The sequence below is a fragment of the Lactuca virosa genome, chromosome 5 (genome assembly GCF_052849685.1).
Source record: "Lactuca virosa cultivar CGN04683 chromosome 5, Lactuca_virosa_CGN04683_v6, whole genome shotgun sequence".
In the NCBI taxonomy this organism is placed as follows: Eukaryota; Viridiplantae; Streptophyta; class Magnoliopsida; order Asterales; family Asteraceae; genus Lactuca; species Lactuca virosa.
This window is the reverse complement of record NC_136430.1, coordinates 282,905,243-282,913,810: the sequence shown is the minus strand read 5'-3', so window position 1 is coordinate 282,913,810 and position 8,568 is coordinate 282,905,243.

Here is an 8,568-nt window from a genome sequence, read left to right as displayed (position 1 = left end):
CCACAAAATCCTCAACTCCCTCCGGGAGTGTCAATACTGGTGCCTCACACAAACGCTGACGGAGGGTCTCAAACACCCTCTGCTGCTCGGGGCCCCACCGGAAATCCACCCCCTTCCTCGTCAGACGAGTGAGGGGTACTGCAATCTTGGAGAAATCCCGTATGAACCTCCGGTAGTACCCTACCAATCCCAGAAAGCTCCTAATATCTGAGGGAGATTTCAGAATCTCCCACTGCATAACTGCCTCGATTTTGGCCGGATCGACCAAAATCCCCTCCTGGTTAACGAGATGTCCGAGGAACTGGACCTCTCGTAACCAAAACTCACACTTCGAGAATTTGGCGTACAGCCGTTCTCGTCTCAGAACTCCCAACAGCTCTCTCAGATGCTCCTCATGCTGCTCTCGGGTCTTGGAATACACCAAGATATCATCTATAAACACTATGACCGAGCGATCAAGCATCGGTCTGCAGACCCGATTCATCAGGTCCATGAACACCGCTGGCGTGTTGGTGAGCCCAAAGGGCATCACCACGAACTCGTAATGTCCATAACGAGTTCGGAACACGGTCTTCTCCACGTCCTCCTCTTTGACCCTGACCTGATGATACCCAGACCTCAAGTCTATCTTGGAAAACCAAGATGCGCCCTGTAACTGATCGAAGAGATCGTCTATCCTCGGGAGTGGGTAACGGTTCTTCACCGTCAACTTATTCAACTCCCGGTAATCAATACACATTCGGTGCGAACCGTCCTTCTTCCGGACAAAAAGTATCGGCGCTCCCCATGGAGAACTGCTAGGTCGAATAAACTGCTTGCCCAGCAGTTCCTGTAGCTGCGATGACAGCTCCTTCATCTCTGGTGGTGCCAATCGGTTCGGTGCCTTAGCGATAGGGGCCGCACCTGGCACCAGGTCGATCATGAACTTGACCTGCCTCTCCGGAGGTATCCCTGGAAACTCCTCCGGAAACACATCTACGAACTCCCTGACCACCGGTACATCGGAAACCGAAATCTGATCCCTGACTCGCGTATCTACCACATACGCTAGATAACCCGCACACCCGTGCTGAATGTACTGCCGAGCCCTGGCAGCTGAACAAAATCCTGATCCCACTCTGGTGCCCTCGCCATATACAATCAGTTCTCCCCTTCTTGGGGTTCGAACTACCACTCGCTGGCCCTCGCAATCAATCATAACACCGAACCGACTGAGCCAATCCATGCCCACAATCACGCACACCTCCCCCATGGGGATCGGAATCAAATCCATCGGAAAGGACACCCCGAAAATCTCCAAGTCATATCCTCCATAAACTGAAGAAGCAGAAACCCCGTGCTCGTTGGCGATAGACACTCGTAACGGACACTCTAGCTCGCCTACAGGCGCACTGAACTCCCTACTAAACGACTGAGATACGAAGGAACGACTCGCCCCCGAGTCAAATAAGACCAAAGAAGGCAAGGAGTTTACTAAAAGCGTACCTAATCACAGGTACAACAGATCAGCATACAACAGATATAGGAAACGAGATAAAAGATAGAAACATACCAGCCACCACATCTGGTGTTGCCCTGCCCTCCTCTGCTGTAAGCTGAAATTCGCGTCCCTGAGCCTTCGGAGGCTCTGCTCTGCACTGCCTCCCATCGGTAATCCTCAACGTAGCCGGCGCAGGAGCCTGTGCCGGCTTGGCGACAAGTAGTGGACAGTTGGCCCTCATGTGACCAACCTGATCGCAGTTATAGCACAACCTCATACCCTGAACTGGGGCGGCCTGGCGACAGTCCTTCGCGTAATGCCCCTCCTTGCCATACTTGTGGCATCCACTCCCAACTCGACACACACCAGAATGACCCTTGCCACACTTCCCACAAGTGCGGCTCTGTTGACCCCCGGTCCTAGTATCAGCGGTCTTAGACCGCTTCGGCGCCGGCTGAGAATGTGTCGGGGCCTGCCGCTGTTCTCTCAACTGCTGCTCAATCTCCAACTCACGTCGTCTGGCGGCCTCCTGCAACTCTAGAAGAGTATCATATCGCTGGGTAGACACAAACTGACGGATATCCGTCTTGAGCATGCTCAGATAACGGGTCATCTGAGCTTGCTCTGAAGCAAACTCCGGGCAAAACATCGCCCTCTCAGTGAACATCCGGGTGATCTCCGTCACCGACTCCCCATCCTGTCTCAAACTTAGAAACTCCTGTGCCAATCGCTCCCGCTCAACCCGTGGAATGTAACGGGCGCGGAACATATCCCTGAACTGCTCCCAAGTAACAGCAGCTCTCTGATCATCAGTGTACGACCCAGTCGCAAGTCTCTACCAGTCCTTGGCCCCAGACCTAAGCAGGTTCAGAGCACACCTGACCTTCTGGTCAGCAGGACACCAGCAGGTGAAGAAACACCCCTCCACGTCTGAAATCCATCTCATGGCCTTGATGGGATCCTGCGTCCCATCAAAAGTAGGGGGCTTCGTGTTATCGAAGTCCCTGTACTGAAAACCTCTACCAACTCCTCCTCCTGCCGCAGATACAGCTGCCGCGGCGGCTGTCTCTGCAAGGGCTGCATAGCGCTCATCAAAATACTCCACCATGGCGGTCTTAATCGACCCGAACATCTCCGGTAACTGAGCCCGGAATGAAGCAGCAACCTCATCATGCAGGATCTCTCGAATCCTGGCATCCAACTCCTCTGTACCCATCTGCACCACCGGCTTAGGTGCTATCGGCCCCTCCTGGCCTCTGTCCCCGGATCCTGATCCCGAACCGGATCCAGCCACGAAGCGCCTCGTCATCACCATTCTGAAACATACCACAAGATATCAGATAATCCATATAAATCACTGGGAACCAACTCCCTTCTAACCCTAGGGATTGTGACTTACTTGACACGCGTATAGGTCCTGTGCTTTTAGTAGTATGGGCCCCTACTACCTTCCACACCTACCCATATTTGTCTCAAGTATCACCACAACACCCTAACAATATACACAACATGTCGAACGCTCAATCCTCACTCCTAGAGGAATGCTAAATATCTCATAACTGGCCTCCCGGCCTCACACAAGCCACCCATCCATGAAACTTCCACCAACCCTGCAGCACTAGTGTATGCTAGCCATACATAACGTTGGACCCGATAGACTTTCGAATATCCAATCCTACCCTAAGCTCCCAATCAAACAAGAACAGAACATAAGGCCAAATCAAACATTCTCAGGCTATAAGATCTTAATTATGTACAACTGTGATGCATACACTAAGCAACTACAGTAATGATGTCAATCTCATATAAAGGAAACCCTAGGCTAGCAGGCATCATGTAATCAGGCAATTCTATCAAGCAATTCCTGAAGATCCCTAGCCTAGCACTAACATGCTGTTCTATCATATCACATAATCAGATAACTTGTATGGTATTTTGGGGTCTACTTACTGGCTCCGGCTGATCGTACGCCCGGCATCCTCCTTTATTTATTTTGAAAACCTCTTTGAAAAATCATTTTGAAAATCCTTTCCTTGATTTGAGACTGGAGTTACACGAGTGTTCCTCCAATTCACTCAAACCAAGGCTCTGATACCAACTTGTAACACCCAAAAATTTCGAACCAATTTAAACTTTCAAAACATGTCAAGTTCATCAAAGCATTACAACTTTGTTTTCAAAATACATTTTTATCAGAGTATTCCCAGAAACATAAACATAATAGGAGGAGCTATACGATCATGCCTTCGCCTTGTCGCGATCCCCTAATCTACCTGAAACAATAAACTGAAACTGTACGCCCGAGAGCTTAGTGAGTTACCCCCAAAATACCGATACACATACAGTCCACATAACCATGTCACACCATGACATATCATAACAAACTGAACAGAACAACATGCAATGGGTCCACAGCTTTACAAGCTGGATTACCCCTGGGTCCTCAGTACGAGTCCGGAATGCCTACCGGGCCCTCAGCTTGTATCTGGAATACCATCGAGCCCTCAGTACGAGTCTGGAATGCCTACCAGGCCCTCAGCTCGTATCTGGAATGCTCCCGAGTCCTCAGTATGAGTCTGGAATGCCTACCGGGCCCTCAGCTCATATCTGGAATACCCTAGGGTTTGTTGGCTACCGCACGGAGCAGTACAACCTCAACTCATCACACATAACATATCAACATGTAACAGATAATGCACATACAGGTAATCAATCAGTATCACAGGTAGTCCTACAGACCTACCCTCTAGCATATCAAACAAGCATGCATAACCAACTTATACTCAACATAATACAACTACTAGGATATCATATCCAATGGGCCGGCCTTGGTGCCTTAGACCCCTTAGTATAGTGAGGATAACTCACCTTGTAAATGTCGACCCGGAAGATAAAAACCAACTCTCGAATTACTTGGCACAGGCTCCACCATCTAATACCATAGCACAATATACTTATAAGTCCTTAACCTTATAAGGTACTCCATAACTCACTAGTCAACCCCTGCTCAAAGTCAAAGTCCTCAGTCAAGGTCAACAGTCCATGTTGACCTTACTCGCCGAGTACCCTCGGCTACTCGTCGAGTTCCTTGAAACACTATCCCACTCGCCGAGTCATCGAGGTGACTCGTCGAGTTTCTCCGATTCTCGACCAAACTCTAAGGCCACCCGTCGAGTTTTCCTTTTTGCACACGACGAACACACACACACATTCATAAATTGGGGAAAACTCATCCGACTCGCCGAGTTGTTGTTCAACTCGCCGAGTCTTATGGTGATCTTCATCGGACTCGCCGAGTTGTTCATCCAACTCGTCGAGTCCACGGCCATCTTCATGTGACTCGTCGAGTCAACCTTGCGACTCGCCGAGTTCATTCAGTCCTTTTTCCATACAGACTTGTTTTGAGCCATGCAGCGGCTCCAAATCACAGATCCAAGCTTCTAGGGCATGCTTATCACGTAAAGTTGCAAACTTTACGTGCATGCATGGCTATAAGGGCTCTAAATGGCTATTTTAAGTTCTTAATGGAACTTCATGCTCAAGAGGGACCTTAATCATGACCAAAACTGAAACTTTATGCTTATAGAATCCAAGGAGGGTCCAGATCTGAAGTTACAACCTCAGATCTAGCCCATAGCTCATCTTTCCAACTTAATATCTCACCAAAAACCCTAAAACTCAACCAATAGAAGAGATTCACAAAAGAAAAGGCAATTTGGTTACCTCCAAAAGATGATAACAGAGATAAGAGTTGATTCCCACACTCTACTTGCTCCAATCTCCTTCTCCTCTAAGCCTTCTCCCTCCAAGGATCCTCTCTTCAAGCTTCAAACACACAATGGGCACACACACACACACACGTATTAGGGTTTTAAGGGGCTCTCAAAGACTGCAAAGAGGCCATAGGAGGCTTATCATTCCTTAAATAGGGTGCAAAACCCCGAGATTTAGGGTTTCATCTGCCAGCTCCTACTCGTCGAGTCCCTTAGTGGACTTGTCGAGTAGGTCACTAAACACGCGTTCCAACCCCGCTGCTACTGGACGAGTAGGGCAACCAACTCGTCGAGTAGGACATTAAACCAATTAACCTTTTATTTAAATCCATACCTGGAATCGGGGCGTTACATCCATACTCTGCTAGATGACGGGGCCACGCTTGGGTAAAAGCTTTCTCTCATTGTTCACCTCTCACCCTTATCTCATGGTCTATATCACCTCTTATCTCAACATTCAATTCATATTTCATCTACCCATGTTTTACCCAACATATTTTGTAGATATAAAATACATATACAGTTTAAATCATTTAAAACATGTATAAAATCTTTCGTTCAGCATAGACAACAAGTATTCAGACAATATGCACACATAGCATGTAATTTATATTAAAATACTTCATATCTATGTGTAAGATGAAAGTAACTATGCACTCACTTGTTAAGGTGGTGATTCTGAACTCAGATAGCGCTTCGCTTCTTAAAAATAATTTCCTTCGACGAAACCTAATATTATTATCACTAGATTTTTGTCTAATATTTATTGTGACTAATTATTAGTCTTATTATTATTATTATTATTATTATTGTTATTATTATTATTATTATTATTATTATTATTATTATTATTATTATTATAAGTGTTTAAACAATATTTTCCAATCACTATGTACAGACTGGGGCCAGACATAAAACACCGGAGGGCAGGACCATTCTGGCATATGGCACTTCTGAAATCCAACAACCCTATGCGGCCCTTTAAACCAGATTCCCCGTACCGCGAGTAGTTAAAAAGATATTATAACGAAACTTATATAAGTCATAATAATAGCCCAAATATTTATTATAAGTTCATAATAACAATACTAATTTTAAATATAAGCTATATTAAAATAGGGTAAGCATAACTTAATTACAATGGGGTTTTACCTAGGAGTCGGGCTCTGCAGGGGCAGAACTTCATCGTTGAATCTTTCTAGGAAAGATTCGTGCAGCGCTTCACCGCTCACCTTACTATACTAAAACTATAGAAAGAGAAGTCGAATCACGAGGGACCGAAATGCTCGGGGAATAAGAAGAGAAAGACTCTTGAATCAAGAGGATGGTGCAAGAAATATGAGAGCCCAAGGCTCTTATTTATAGTAATTGAATTTTTAAAAACTACCCTCATAATTACTTAATGACCTTATAGTTATATAAACACCTAAACACCCCTTTATAATACTATTTTAAATAGATTTAACGATATTTGTACTAAACTAATGTCGAAAGTATTCAACACTAGTCTTATAATAGCGCATCGTCGATATATTTCTAATGATATATATATATATATATATATATATATATATATATATATATATATATATATATATATATATGTGTGTGTGTGTGTGTGTGTGTGTGTGTGTGTGCGTGTGTACGTATATATGATTTATACTCTATTTTAATACGTAAATATGCTATTATAATTTGTAATTTGTTCATACGAACTCCGTTTTTGATGATCTTTATATCCACGCGTAGGTGGAGACGTACTCTACAACTTTAATTTTGACTCCGTCAGCTAATTTTGACTTTTTTTTAAAGTTATATTTTTAACAGGCCGAGACAGGAAAAGTCCGTTAAAAATTCATAACTTCTTCACCCGAAGTCCGTTTTCGTCTGTCTTATTACCGTTGCACTACTATTAATGAGATATTCAATTCTCATTTAGGTTGCGTTGGCCAAAAATCGATCGATCTAAAATTCGAATTTCGGGCTGTGCATTGTTATGCCAAATTTTGGAAAAATCATAACTTCCTCATACGAAGTCAGATTTTGACGTTCTTTTTTTGTATGTTCTCAGTTTAACGTATACTACAACTTTTATTTAGATCAGTAAGGCTTAAAAGTCTTCTATCGTAAATTGACTATTTACGTCTCCCGGTGATGTGCCAGTTTTGCCGTAAAACTTCGACGGGCCACAACTTCTTCGTTATAACTCGGATTTCGGTGTTCTTTATATGTATGGAACCCTTGTAACATATACTATGAATTGGTTAAGATTATTCATTCTAAATAACCTTCTATTAAAAAGTTATTTTTTGACACTTATCGTGTCTAAATTGAGTAGCCCGAATCTACTGGCGTTACAGCTAAGGATTGGTCGCTTGTGAGCAGTTGGAAGTATATTAATGGATGGACCATATTGGAATTATTATGAATGGATAAGACTCTATTTAGAATGAGTTGTCATATGGGAAATATGGAAATGTTTCCATAATGGGAGTTGGATATTGAGAATCTATGTAGATTAGAAACTTTTATGCAGGAAGGATTTTCAAAGGAATGTACTTTGAATGTGAGACTTCATATCTACGGGGTTGTGTTGCAACAATCTCCAGTGGAGCAATTTGTAATTTTATTCGTAAAGTTTTGGTGACTTTGGTGCTCAAGATATTACAAAAGGATCATTACATAAAATGTTAGAATCTAACATATTCTAATAATGGTAAGAATTTTTGGTATTCGTACACTTATGATAAAGATTAGGAATTGTGAAATGATCATCATTGGAAACGTTTTCAATTGATCTATTTCACAAAGTAAGGATCATAGGTAAACACAGTGTGCATGCTTGGAGCATGGGACAACTATTGTTATAAGTCAAGTATTAAGTTGATTATCCAAAACATTATTAAATGAATAACGTGTAATCAATATGGTGATTAAATAATAAGTGTTCTATTTATACTCAAAAGTTTTGAGGCCATATTGGATACTATTATTCTTGTGTTTCACTATGTTTTGACTTCCAGAATAACTAGGTTATTCAAACATCCACAGTCAATCATACTTTGGAAGTAGGTAATGAGGTAAGACTGTCATGAATCCGACTATAGATTGTCTAAGTGTTTAGGCATAGAAAAACTCTACTGCAGTGTTCATGAGTGCTCCTGAAATAAGATTTAAGTATTGGATTAAACCCACACTCACTTGAATCACTTCATGGATTTTATCATGAGTGATTAGTGAGACGATAATATCTTATATTATTGAAATGGAGACATGTGAGTTGTAGTTTGCAAGTCAGTTGCACATTGACATATG